Source organism: Alligator mississippiensis, chromosome 7 (genome assembly GCF_030867095.1).
Source record: "Alligator mississippiensis isolate rAllMis1 chromosome 7, rAllMis1, whole genome shotgun sequence".
In the NCBI taxonomy this organism is placed as follows: Eukaryota; Metazoa; Chordata; order Crocodylia; family Alligatoridae; genus Alligator; species Alligator mississippiensis.
In genome coordinates this window covers 19,300,663-19,314,732 of record NC_081830.1, presented here as the reverse complement: position 1 = coordinate 19,314,732, position 14,070 = coordinate 19,300,663, and the positions used below count along the sequence as shown (strand labels likewise).

The 14,070-nt window shown below is 47.8% G+C and overlaps 1 long non-coding RNA gene across 6 annotated transcripts in view; it reads right to left on the bottom strand.

Annotated features, from left to right (window-relative positions):
* LOC102557835 (uncharacterized) overlaps window positions 1-14,070 on the bottom strand; it is a 159,692-nt gene that overhangs the window by 13,353 nt on the left and 132,269 nt on the right. For 5 of the 6 annotated variants that reach the window (XR_009463380.1, XR_009463381.1, XR_009463376.1 and 2 more), the window contains 4 exons: window positions 7,783-7,892; window positions 2,424-2,608; window positions 1,926-2,169; window positions 142-304 (listed from right to left, as the gene is read on the bottom strand). This is a non-coding gene — a long non-coding RNA (uncharacterized LOC102557835). The remainder of the gene's footprint in view (window positions 1-141; window positions 305-1,925; window positions 2,170-2,423; window positions 2,609-7,782; window positions 7,893-14,070) is intronic. The other variant, XR_009463379.1, reaches the window with a different exon arrangement.

The window sequence follows — 14,070 nt, the reverse complement described above, 5'->3', positions numbered from 1 at the left end:
TGCAGTAGCCCCACTTGAGGAAAAGCATGCCATGAATAGTGGTGGGGTGAACACAAGCACAGGCAGGTGGTCACCACAAAGGAGGCGGTGCTACTCAAATGCACGGTCACCACAAAACCAGCAAGAGATAAAGGTACTCACCCCACCCAAACAGGGCAAAGGGGACCGAACCCAAAGGTGAACCTAGAAGTGAGGATCTCAGCCCCTCTGTTGGGGTCAGCATGCAAGAGAAGTAGGCACTGCCCCTCCTTCAGCTGTACTGGCTCAGTCATCACCAGGCACTATCACTGTCTCGAGCCGAGCACTGCATTCAAGAGAAAAAGTGGAAGAAATGCCAAAGCAGAAATTATATGAGCAGAAAACCAGGGGTTTAGTGGCAGCTGGATGGGGTAGCTAAGATTAGCTCTTAAATAACTGTCCCCATCATTCTGCAATCTGTCTATCCTTGGAAACATAAAACCTCAGTGTTTTCTACCTAGGGCTGATTATGTGAAGGTCAGTTTTGACCTGTACTCTCCAAAAACATGCTGAGTCTAGCGGGGCTCTCCACCTCATTTCCTATGCATTGAACTTCACAAACCTGGAAGACTTTCCGACAGCAAGACATGGGGATTTGGCCATTATTTCTCTCTCTCCTTTTTTTTCCCCCCTCCTCCAAAAGAGGATTATGGGTTGCAGCTATTAATTTTAGTCCTGAAGCACTGAATGGAACTTTTCCTCCTTGCTGAGTGTTTTATAACTTGGGGTTTTTTTCCCCAAATCCCCTCTCTGTCTGGAGCTGCCTGAGAGAGAGAGAGAGAGAGAGAGAGAGAGAGAGAGAGAGAGAGAGAGAATATATGTGTGTGTGTGTGTTTGTCTTTACTTGGACTCAAGGAGAAACTGTTGACAACAGAATAAAAAAGGGGTAGCAGCATGACCTAAGCAATCTTCTTGGCTCCCAGAATCTCCTCCTGGTCATGAGGCCTCCTTTTACATGGTGAGCAGGGATCACAACATATTTTAGAGATGCAGGTTAGTGTAAAACATACAGGGTTACTAAGGCACAGAGAAGTCAAGTGACATGGCCAAGGTCATACGGCAAGCCAGTGACAGGGCCCTGCCTCCAGCCCTCACTTTTAGCTCCTACATCAGCCACTATCTCGCAGCCAGTCCTTCTTCTGAAACACAAAGTCTTCACAAGACTGAGGTGACATTACCGCTGTAGCCAACTCCTGAAGTTCAAAAATCACGAGTCAAACATGATGAGACTTTATAAAGAACGCATTGTAAGGTCTGTTTGTTTGCTCCCTGTCTCTTGAACATTTAAAGATCAATTTTTTAAGCTGATCTCTACCATCCAGCATGCTAGAAAATCTTTTTTTATATGACAGACCAAATGGTGCATTCCCATGCCGGTGCCAGGGACAGCAGCTTTGTTCTATGCTTACTCGGTGCCTAACGCAGTGGCGTCCTGGGTGCTACAGCAATCCGAATGATAGTTTGGGACGCTGCAAGGCTTCATTGCAGGTGAAGATCCAAGCCAGGAGTAAAAGCCAGGACTCTCAGCCCAGCACACAAGCTGCTAAGCTACATATCTAATATGCAGTGAAGTTAAACACTCCTGCGGTTCAATTAGCTTGTACCTGGAAGTATGTGGCTTGGTGCATTTCCACCACCAGCACAGGTCACATCCCTCAAGCCACTTCAGCCACTTTGGCCTCAGTTACTGACCCCAAGAAAAACCCCTAATCTAACAGGTCTGACGTCTCATGCCTACCACAAAGATCAAGGCTGGGAATGTACTGAAATTCCCTTTTAGGAGACAAAGACATGTGATACAGGTACAACTCCAAGGTACTATGGTACTCTGACACCAACCTTCATCGTTACAGAAGAGTCTACATTAAAAAAAGAGTCCATCATTATAAGAAGAAGAACAGCCTTACTAGAAAGCATCGGGCTGGACCTTGGAGGAGTGGGGATCAGTTCTTTGCTCTGCCTCCGACTAGCTGTGCGATTGTGGGCAATCACTTTGTCTTCTGTGCCTCAGCTCCTGACCTGTACAGTTGGGATGATCATATTCCCCGTGTCAATTTAGACCATAAGCTCCGTAGAGAAGAGACTGCCTTAGCGTGCCAGCGTGCAGCGCTTTGCACAACGAGGGCCTGATCACAGTTGGAGTCTTCAGGCCTAGTACAAAATAAATCACAAGAAGCTTTGAATACAGCTGGTGAGAGGAGAATTACCAGAACTGGAGTCCTATGCCAACTGCGAACAAAGGGCTGGCTGCAAACCTGCAAGGTTAATTTGGCAGCCTCAAGTAGAGGAACCTGCATCCAGTTCATCAGCACATGAAAAGCACAGGGTTGATTATTTGTACCTGCACGGGTAGCACAATGCTGCCAAGTCTCCCTGCCCCAGACTGCCCAGACCTCCCCTCTCACCTGGTCACTGCGTTCCTCTCTTTTCCTTTGGCTCCTTCCATGCAGCCGCTCCTCAAAGAGCTTCCTGCAGGCAATGTGCTGAGAGAGGCAGAGCCGGCGTGCTGAGCTTTGCAAGGCAGGTATCTGTAAATGTCAGCAGTTGCCTTTATCTAGGCATGTCCAGGTAAACTCTTCTGACCAAGAAGCTGACAAGGTGAAAGTAGAAGAGAGGTGAGCCTGCTTGCTGAAGAGGGAAAGTGGATAATTAGAAATGGCATCGCTCAACTGCTGGGCTGTCTTTTTTTTTTTTTTTTTACCTCTGGATCACTCAAGGAACTTCTCAGACAAGGCTGCAAAATGCAACCCAGCGTCCGCTGCTATTCACCACTCCTGTCTGGCCCCAGCACCCCTAATACAGTGAAGGCGCCTGTCCATTAAAGGACCCCAACTTCAGCAAGGCAAATGGGAAGCCCAGCAGGACGCCCTGCCCAAGCAGGTGCCCGATAGGTCCCTGCCACAGTGTTTCAAATGGCAGCATCAGAGGGAAAAAAAAAGGAAAGAGCTCCTTAATAGCATTTGCGCCGAGTGCTAATTGTCACCTAGCCAGCAAAACATTGCCAGTATTACTAATGGGGCTGAAACAAGACAAAATATTTCTATAAGGTTATGTGGTGTGAAAAGACAAATGATGCCTCTTCAATGCGCTGAAGAATGAGTGTTCAGAGGTGCCAGTCTGACAGCCTCAGAGACCCAGACTTCCTAATTATCCACAGTGCTGCAGAGCGGGACCAGCGGGGGCAATGATACCGCTAGCTCGCTGTCAGAAAGGATGGCCTTGGAGCACGCAGTGTGAGCCAGGGTTTCTGTGCCTGCTTCCATGAGCAGGATGGTTACTTGCAGTTTCTTTGCAATGGCCGCCATCCTCTCCAAACACACCCAGGGTCGCAATGGGCACCAGGAAAACTAAAGAAAAATCAAAACAGAACCACCAAGGCTCTGCGAATCAGGCACAGATGGAGAACAGTAACACAGGCCCAACAATGGGGCAAGACTGCTTTGCCTGTCTTCTCTATCCAGACGGTGAGCTTCTTGGAACGGAGGTTACCTTATTCTATCCCTAGTGCAATGCCCACCATCCTGGAGCGGCTCCAACTGCCCTGTCACAGTCACAGGGAAAGTCTCAGCATCTCACGTGCACCCATACGCTAAGCCCTCAATGCCACGTTTCCCCACAATAGCAGCGGTTTGATTACACTTCTTTTCTTTTAAGGGGCACTGTCAGCTAATGCTGAGCTCATTAGCACCTGTAGAGTGCTCTGAGAACCACAGATGGATGGCCCTATATGTGTGCAAAGTGCTATTAAACCGTATGAAGTGCCTCTACCCTAACCCTCCAGGACTATCATTTGGGCTCAGTGAGTTGACAATGAACTTCTGTTTCTTGTGTAAAGGGAGAATCCAGCCTCCAAGGCATAGCCATTCCTCAGCCTCTCCTCTGAAATGGCTATGATGGAGTGCAGGGTATATACACCTGGTGATGCTGTTTTCAGTGCCATGCTCACGAGGATGCGAGCTGAGGTCCACCATCACCCATCTGAGGACCCACTGAATAGTTATGAGACGGGAATGCCTTCAGCTGCGTATCTGCTTGCCCCCATCTCCATACCTGTTCGTAACGTGGGGTATAAAATTGCGTGCACACATTTATATCATCTCTGTTCTTCCACCCACCTGCCTCAGTCATACCCGGGGTATCTGCTTGGTTTGAAGCACAGCTCCTTGTCCTCTGCATTTTCTCAGCCCCTTGGACCTGCCTGGCACTGTTGCATTCAGCCTCATCTAGTGTCACATTGATTTGTTTATTTTTTTAAAGGAGCACAGAGAGAAATCATTGATTGATGGGATAGAGCTGAGAAGCAGAGCGGCGTCAGGAGGACCGGATTTGGAGAACAACTGAATCAACATCCTGAAGTAGTGCTTGTTGTGGAGTCATGTAACAACATGCACAGTTTGCAAAAATCTATTCTACGCCACACCTGATACAGCACATGGGACGAGACGTCTGGGATTGACAGAGGACTCCACTGACCTACTTTGGAAAATGCATGAATGAACAGAGAAGGGGAATGGCCAAATATAGGAAAGGCTGGAGGTACTCACAAGTCTTTCACTGAAATGTTATTTTGATGGAAAACACTGTTTCTGTTCAATATTCAAAAAAATAGTTTAGATTTCAATGACATTTTATTTAGAATAAGAACTGGAAGGGGAGGGGGAGGGGAGGGGTGGCAGTGTTAGGATGGCCTGTCTTGACAATTTTTGGAAAGAAAAGTTCTGCTTTTTCATTTTAGAATGACTTCCCAATGACATTCTTTTATATAAAGAAAAGATCAAATACAAGATTTCAAAAGGTGGCCATCAACAAGGAATGCCTTCCTTTTATTGAAATGAAATTCATCCCAACTATTTCCCGAAATTGTGCTTTCAGGGAAACTTCCCCAGTTTGGTTTGGCTCCATACTGGAATGGACAGCACCGTGGGGTTTGCACTGCAGCCTTAGCTGCCAGTGGAAAAGATCATACCAGTGGTTTTCAAACTTTCTGAAATCATAAAATCCTTTTATATCACTTCTGCAGCCCTACCTCGATCCTCGACTGACTCGGGACCAGGTGACCCAGCCTAGCCACAGCAAAGTAATACCGCCTGGCATGCTCTGCTGTGACCCCCAACCTCTTTGAACACAGTTTGAAAACCACTGGTTTCTACCAACCAACCTTCCTGGTGCAGCTGCAGCTGAGAAGGCAGAAAACAGGGCTTTTGCTGGTCTGGCTAAACCTGGCTTGGCATGCAAGATGAGCTCTGCTGGCAAAAGCTCCCTTTTTTTGCTGGCAGCATTGCAATGTGCACTTGTGCTTTTGCTGACACTGCCATGCTGCAAAGCAATATCACACCCCTCGCTGACGTAGCTCTGCCAGAAGGACCTTCTAGTATGGGTCCGCCCTTAAGTAAGTGAGGTTACATCAGCACTTCTCATCTCTGAGCCTCAGAGTATTTCAGTGTTATCACCCTGCCCTGACAGAAGGCAATACAGAAGCACAGCAGCTTGTGCAACATCACAAGCAAAGCCAGGCAGAGAACCCAGCTGTCCCAAGCCCTACAGAGGACACCACCCACTGCTCTCCATGGCAGGAAAGGCAACAGGCATAGAGTGCTGTATTCCTTGCCCTATTTTCCCCTCCCGCTCCTTTTTGCCCTCGTGCCACAGACATATGGAGCTGCAGGGCAGGCCATGGCAAGACCTGTCTACACCATGTCCGTGCCACATGCAGGGGTGGGACCTCGAAGTACATTGCACCTACTCGTCCCATGCCACCAGTGTCCAATCCAGAACAAAGCAATTTACCTTTCTTAGAGCAGCCTGATGACCCTGCACCTGCAGCAATCCCAGAACCATAATCCCAGGGATGCTCTCCGAGTCTCTGTCTTAGACTTAGTCCTGGGAGCAATGCTGGGCACTCCCAGGACTGCCTTAATCCAAGGGAAATGGATGGACTGGGAGTGAGTGGGCAGGGCCTGTCCCGCAGTGGTCTCAGGTGGAGGTGGTACCCACTGCCCCAAGATGCTGTAGCACGTGTGCCAATTAGCTGACGAGGTTCTTTGGGTAAACGTGATATCTTTTCTTAGACCAACTAAACAGTCGGCTTGCACTTAAGGTTGCTCTAGTGCTGTCCCGGTGCCTCATCTCCAGGATTTGCCACCGCAGCGAGGAAGGGAGGGCAGGGTACTCAGAGCATTGCTGCTGCTGGGCACGGCAGGAGGTGGAGAAGACATCCCCCCACCCCCTGCCTCCCATGGAGGTGTTTTTTTTGTGGGCTGCTTGATAGGATTCTGCTCTGATTAAAATGTAAAGTGGTTGTTGGGTCCTTGTTCACCGGGCAGCCTATAAATCCAATAACGATTGATTGATTTCATTCCCTAACTTTTACGCCCCAAGTTCCGAAGCCTGACAACAGCGAGCACAGCTGCGTAGTGCAGGTTTTATAGAGCCTTTTACTTCTTACACTGGAGCTTGCGAGCATAAAAGTGAATGAAGTCGAGAGAGGGGAGCCTAGCAAGATAAAAACCAGACCCCACATAGGAGGTTGTGTGTATGCGTGCGTGCGTGCGTGCGCGTGCGACAGACTTGGCAAAGATATATTCTCACTTCCAGCCAAGCTGCGATGAGAGGAAACTGTCTGATGACAATATTCAAATGACTGTGATTGCAGCTGACATGCACACTCCATAAAAGATGAGCTTCTCACTTCTCTGGGAGGCTTTTTTTGGGCCTCTTATCCTGGGGCTGTGGGATTCAGGAAAAGTTGTTCGGCAGCCATGCAGAGAGTGGAAGAGAGCTGTCTACTGTACTGTCTCAGACCCTTGTGGAAAAAAATCACAAGCCTGGTATAAGATGCCCTAGCAGCCAGAGATTGAGGGTGGACAGGCACCATGGCTTGGCACATTCATCAGGGGCAATGGAGCCTTTCACCTCTACACCAGGGTGGCAGACGCTCTGTCCCTGCCCTCCTGCTCCATACATGCTACCCAAGAAAACGAGGGGGGTGAGGCTGCCCAGAGTTGCCTGGGCATGCTAGAGACCCAGTAGACCTCATTCCCCAGGTTGATGTGTAAGTTGTGGCCACAGCTCATCCAGTTCCTAGTTCTCCCTATCCCAAATGCTAGCACCTCTTCTCGCATTTATCAGAAAAGATGGCCCCAGAGGGTGCATCTACACCGCAGTCCTGGGGTACATCTACAGCTTGTATAGATAGACCTGAGTGAGCTATACACAAGCTTTGGAGGAGCAGAAGTCACCAGCTCCCAGCTGCATCGTTGATACAACATAGCTTTATAACTCAAAGGAAGCAGAATTTGAACCGTCAGTGACTTTCATACGACTCCAAGGGGTTTTAAATTCCTGATGGAAGAAGTCCCTTTGTAGCACTGGTTGGTGCATCTCATCTTTACCAATTTCATTACCCTGCACTTCAGGAAATCTACATTCATCTCATTTGGATTGATCCGTGTCCTTGGGAGGCCACTGTCAGCAACCTAAGGCCCAGGTCAGCTACTGGCTGGCAAAGATCAGAGGTGCGAGTATCAGACGGCACCTCCCAGGCTGAGAGCTGGATGAATGATAGGGGCGAGGGAAGGGCTTGCTTTAGCAACAGCAGGCTGCACATCTCTTTAGGAATGCAGTCAAGTTTCTGGGAAAGATCACACAAAGTTACTTGCTTGATGCAAAAGGAGTCAAGCCGCTGCTTGTTGTTCCCTGAGCGGCAGGCTGGTATTCGAACTCCCACACCCACCTTCATGAATAAAGCCATTTCTCCCCTTCTACCTCATAATCTGATGAGGGAAAGGTCCTTTTTCAGGCCGTCTCTTGGCAGGTGAGATGAGGATCTCCAGAGGGATCAGACTGCAGGGCACATCCAAGGATGCAAATGCTATCTGTGGAGCAGGAGCATAGAGAGAGTTGTCATAAGAAAGCCTCATCCCATGGCAAACCTTCAAGCCGTGGTTGCAAAAGCGTGTCCCAAGTCTGACTTAAGTCAAACAGAGACAAGGCCAAACCAGCCCGTAAGTCCTAACACCCATAAGCCTTGCCTTGTTTCGTATTTCTTGTGGTTAAGACACTGGGCTGGATTCAGAGATGATGTACAGTGGCCTTATCAAAAGGGAGCAGGGCCATGACTGCAGATGTTTGAAGTGGGAACGAGAAGTGAATTTGTAGGGACCTGAGCAACAAAGGGAAGGGAAGATTAAAAAAGAGCGCAGGACAGAGCACAGGGAGTGGATTCAAGAAACCAAGTGGTAGCAGAGCTGTACAAGTTTGTTTCCAGACTAAACACACAGCACAAATCCCATGATGCAGTTTATTACAGACGATAATGGGAGTGCATTCAGGCCAAGCCAGCCACCCACCTCTCTCCAAGCATCACTCAGACCCTGGCATCCTCCGCCAGGGGAAAGACGATAAATTTTCGTTTGCAGCCTCTCCACCTTCATCAGCTGCTTCGCTACCCCCGGTTGGGCAGAGTCAGGGATTGGACTTCATTGTGAGCTGCTGCCTGGAGAAGCTGCCGAGGAAGCGGTGCTAAATATATAATCTCCGATAGTCGGTGCATGGACTGGAAGTGGGGGTTGCCTCCAGCTGCATTGCTGCAAATGTCCACATCTGGATGTGTGTGTGCGTGTTTCTGCGAGTTAGTCAACAGATGTAGGTCTGCACTCATACCTGGGGGTGGTTTATGCTCCTGCATTTGTGGGCCTGTCTATATGCTGTTGCCGCTGTGCATGTGTGTACATTCGCATGTCTGTGTGCGTGCTTCGTTCAGCTCACCGAGGGAATCAGTAATGTGGCTGTCAGTGTTTGCTGCTTGGCAACAATTCGGGAGAATAAATAACAAAGCTTTGGGCCTGCTGTAGCACTTCTCAGCAGAGGCTCTGAAAGCACTTTAATACCATTCACTCCTCAAGGCTCGCAGAACCCCTGGGTGTGGGGAGGGTGAGCCCTGGTGTCTCCGTTTCAGAAACAAAGTGAGGGATGGAGAAAAGTAACTCATTTAAATTGGTATCTGAGCTGTCAATAGAGCCCAGCTGTTCCTGCCTCAAACACTGCTGGGCCAGCTGTTCCACTGGATGAAGCTGACCTATCGAAGCCAGAAGATACCGTGGCGTTAAGAGAGTATTTTAGCCACCCGAACCCCCGTGTTCTTCTGAACCCAGCTGTACTGCAAATGGGTATGTCTTTTTTTCTGTGCAAAATCAAGACAGCATTCTAGACTGGCCCCCTCCAGGGAGTGTGGGTTTGAATGCATCCCTGCGTTGAGCAACTCTGTCAAAAGGTAGCAAGCTATTCATTGACAGTATGGCTCTGACAGCCTTGCATGCCCCCCCGTGAGTGCCAGAGTGTCAACCCTGTCCCACGTTTTGGATGGGGGATGAGCAGAGCATCTCTTGAACCCCCTGGGATCTCAGGTCTGGATTAGACTCTCCCTGGCTTAGGCTTGATGTGTTTTTCCAGTCCTGCTCTGGGGGGCGGATGGGGAGGAAGCAGGCAGGCTTTGGAGTATTTTGTTCTTGACGGAAGCGCATCTCTGAGCATTCTTGCTCGGTCTTCTTCATTAATCATGCAAAATGCAGGTTGTAAGTTTTAATTACCAGGAAGCTGCTAGACCTGACCACATTTTGTTACTGTATTAAACAATCAGACCCTGATACAAGCCTTTCCCCAGGCCTGCAGCTATTCACGCGAGTCCATGCCTGGCCATGAGTCCACACCCACAGCTTCCAGATCCCCCCCACAGACAAAGATGCATGCATGTATGCAATTCTGCCAATGCTTTTCAATGCCAACCTGAAACACCATTGCTGTTCTACTCCCGGAGCCACCAATCTTGTGAAGAAGAATTGTTCCAACTCTTTGAGTTGGTCTAATAAAATATATTGGATTTACCCAAAGAACCTATGCCCTTAGACCAACACGGCTACAACCTACAGCCCTGGAGCCACCAATCCATTTCAACCCTGACCTACAGCCACAGACATGCTGCTGTTATTTTAGGTCTCTCTCAAATGCAAAGAACTCTGCAGGAAAAATATCCCCATACATTCAACTTCTTACTCCTACTTCAATGTCCTTAAATTACAAAAGAAAACCAAAAAAAGAAAACCCCTCCAGCCTCTAAGAGCACCAGATAAACAGATTTCTGATTAACTCAGCAAAGTTAGCACGCCAACAATGCTGCAGAGATCGTCATTTATTTATTTATTTTATTATAAATAGTCAAAAGATTTGGTCCCATTTCCAGTTTAAATGGGTGAACCATAATATTGATGGTTTGCAACAGATACAAGATGAATTGAATTCCTCCACCAGCGAGCAGAGCCTCTTTTAACAGGGAATATATCGAAGCTATAAATTCCTGAAGACAGGATTGCTATGCAATAGCATAATATATCTTCTATTCAATCTTTTATACATTATGTTTTGTCCTGGATTTCAGGGGATATATTTATGGATCAGGAGATTTTCTTTGAAGAAGAATCAGCCCCAGAATCTCTCTCTGTTTCATGGCTTTGGCTTCTTTAAAGGTGTACTCCAGAGACTATTGAACGAAGGAGCTGCTATTGTTATATAAGAATGGCAACAGGGTTAGAGGGTTCAAAGGGTCCCTGTTTACATAGCAGAGCATGGATCTGAATGCTTATGAGCTAGGAGCAGGCCACTGAGCATTCATGAAGATAAGAGTCATCATTTTAACACAAGGTCCCCCCCCATGCTCACGTTTGCATGCAACTGTCTTGCAAGAACTAGCCCTGACACAGGTGTGACCTTGGGCAAGCCATTTAACCTCTCAGCACTGCAGCTTCCCCATCTATAAAATGGTGAAAACCACAGTTGTGCCTGGAAGGATAAATGCATCTGGTTTTACGGTGACAGTCAAATTCCTGCCACGGCGCTGGCAAAGACACAGTGGGGAGTATGAGACTCATTTCCCCACCTCTCCCACAGCGGGCTCCTTCCTCTCACGTGAATGGGAAAGGCACCAAGGAAATGCATGTTAAATTGGTAAACAAAAAAGAGGAACGCTCCCGAATCCTCATTTCCTTTCATGTTGATCTGCCTCAAGGCTCCACTTTGGTGAAATTAAAGAAATACAATTAAACTGTAGCTGGCTCCCCAGTGCCCCTGCACACACTCAGGGAAAAGCATTATCAGTTCACGTGGCTGCCTTAGCAGTAAAAGCAATTGGCCCCCTTCCAACTTAGCTTTTTAATTTCAGCTCCCTTCCACATTCTGGTCTGTGACCAAAAATTGTTCCTACCTGCCGCCGCTCTGTAGCCTTGCATGAAGTGAGCTGGCAGGTCTCTGCTTCATTTCTGGTGGACAGGGGCCAGCAAACTAAAAATACCGTCATTAATGACCCTCGTCTTGGCAAACCCAGTGATGGCTGGGAGTTACAACTTGACAAATGCTGGCTAGGAATATGATGCACAGTTTTAACAGCGAGGGTAATTAACCGCTGGAACAACTCACCCGGGGAGGTGGCGGGTTCTCTGTTAGGTGAAGGCAGCGCATCCAGGTTGGATGTGTCTCTTTTCAAAGAAATGCTCTCACTCTCCAAAAGCTTTGGCTGGGTGCAGGAATAACTGAGCAGAATCCGCTGCTTTGTGTAACGGAGGAGGCCAGGCAAGGGCCATTACAGCTGAGCAAAACTCTAGATGTCTGTCCCGTGGGGAATTCTGACATTTCAATACCTCTGTCATTCCCTTCCAGTAAGTTTGAAATATCTACATTTTCAGAGACTGAAAAGTTCCAATAAATGCCTGTTTGGAAGAGCCAGCACATTTCAACTGGATCAAAATGAAACATTTTTAGCTTCTTGAATCAAAACAGAGCAATGCAGGACAGTCCTGCGTGCAGCTGCATTGGCTTGTGACGTTGTCTTGCCCAATGGGAGCCGTAGTTTGGGATCTTGAGAACCACACGCTCTACTCTGGGGCAGAGTCCTTGGGCAGACTACTCCTTTTAAGAGGTGCTTATGGCCATAGGGTCTCAATACTACCCCGCACAACCTGATCAGTAAGGAGACTATTTGGCACCATGGGGAACAGAGTCCAGCTACAGAATAATCACCCCAGACAATATGAAACAATCCTGACTGCAGTCAGGAGTCATTTGTCCAAATGTCTTTTGCTGACTGGACAAAATTTCTCCCTTTCTATTCTAACATACTAGCTGACTGTATGCTTGTCCCCATCTGGCAGCAAAAGGACATAAGAAAGTTTTATGCTGCCAGCACTAGGGCCTTGAGCTCAAGCAACAGAGTCTTATTACTTCAGACCTTGAGATTATCGGTTCAGTTCTGCAAAAAGATCGCTCAGATAGTTCACCCAAGCAATCTGTGCATCATGAATGTCAGTGCAAAGTTTCCTACCCACGAACCCAGATGTCCCTCCACCTTTTAAATGCCAAATGGTTACACATGAATGTCACTGAAACAAAGAGAGGTTATCTAGAAGGATGAAGGACAAGGAGCAACTGTCTCAAATTGCAGCAAGTGTAGGTTAGATACTAGGAAGAATTTTCTCACCTGGAGGGTAGTAAAACACTGGAACAAGTTACCCAGAGAGGTTGTGATGTCTCCATGCTTGGAGGTTTTCAAGACCCGGCTAGACAAATCCCTGGCTGGGATGATCTAGTTGGGGCTGGTCCTGCTTTGAGCAAGGGATTGGACTAGATGCGACCACCTGAGGTCCCTTCAACCCTCGTTGCCTATGATTCTATGAAGGTGACAGATGAAGCACCACAACATGATATCAGTTGTCTAGGATTGGCCATCAGACAATGCTGTTATGTTGACACAGCGGTGTGGTGGCTGCTGTCACCGGTACAGTTACTACGGTTTGCTGTTATGGAAACAGTAGCTTCTTGTTGCTATTGACACGAGGCACTGAATTATCCACCTTGTCTCCGTTCCAATTCTAGTTATAGATATGGTGCAAACCAGGGACGATGCTTTGCCGAAGTAATGTCTTTACAGCAGTAACACCTAGAGGACAATCAAGTCATAGTTCTAGTGTGCAAGTAGCTGAATAAACTAAATAGAAAATAATTGCTCCCACCGCAAACAACTTACATAGCCACTGGGGAAAGTCTGTGAAAGCCGAAGGCTTCACATGGGTATGAGTGCAATCAGAACAGAGACCAAGGCCTCTAAAACTGAGCAACGGGAACTGCCAAAGAGACGTGCTTACTGGGATCTCTGCAAGGCAGTGCAATATAAAGGGATCCAGTAGCTTTCTTGCATTTTTCACTAGATACGCCTGGACATTTGTGTACCAGAAAAGGACAAAAATGAATGCAGAGTGGGTAAACACCCACCATCAAAAGCGGGAGGAGCAGTACTCTGCACATCACAACGTCACTGTTAGCTATGTAATTACTATTACCCCTGTTTAACAAGTGGGGGAACTGAGGCAAAAAAGGACCTCGGTATCTCAAGGCCAAAGGACCCGACTGAACTCGCACAGCAGTAGATTAGCAAATTCCAAGAACCCTGGCTCCTACATACCGAGTCTATCTACACAATTAAGGATCTCGCGATTATAAATGTGAGTCTGTCTCAATGCTTTTCAATACTTTTCTTTAATCGCATCACCTGGATTTTTCTTCCATTTTTCCTTGAGAAACTTTTGAAAGTGACATCCCCCCAGCAAAAGGAAGAAAGAGCCGAGTCCTCAGAGAGACCTTCCGGTATATTATATCCACGCGCAAGCAGCAACGACAGCCGGGAAGGTGTGGGGGAGAGGGTCGTACATCTTGGCCTGTCAAGAGTCCCTCGGCAGGCACCAAATAAATCAAAGAGCAATCAGAGTAGTCGGCCTCCACCGTCCCTCGCTGTGCGGGCAAACTGGAATGAGAAAGTCAGAGGCAAGCAAAGCGCTTCGGAGACTCGAGAAGGCTTTATCTCATTAAAACAAATAAACAGATGCCTGTTGCCTGTGTCGCCAGGGGGACTGCGATTCACGATTACACTTTATAAACCCCAAGCTGGTTACTGCCTCGGCAGATAAGTTTTGCTTTTAAGAGAAGGAGATACAGTCTGAGGTTTGTGCATGG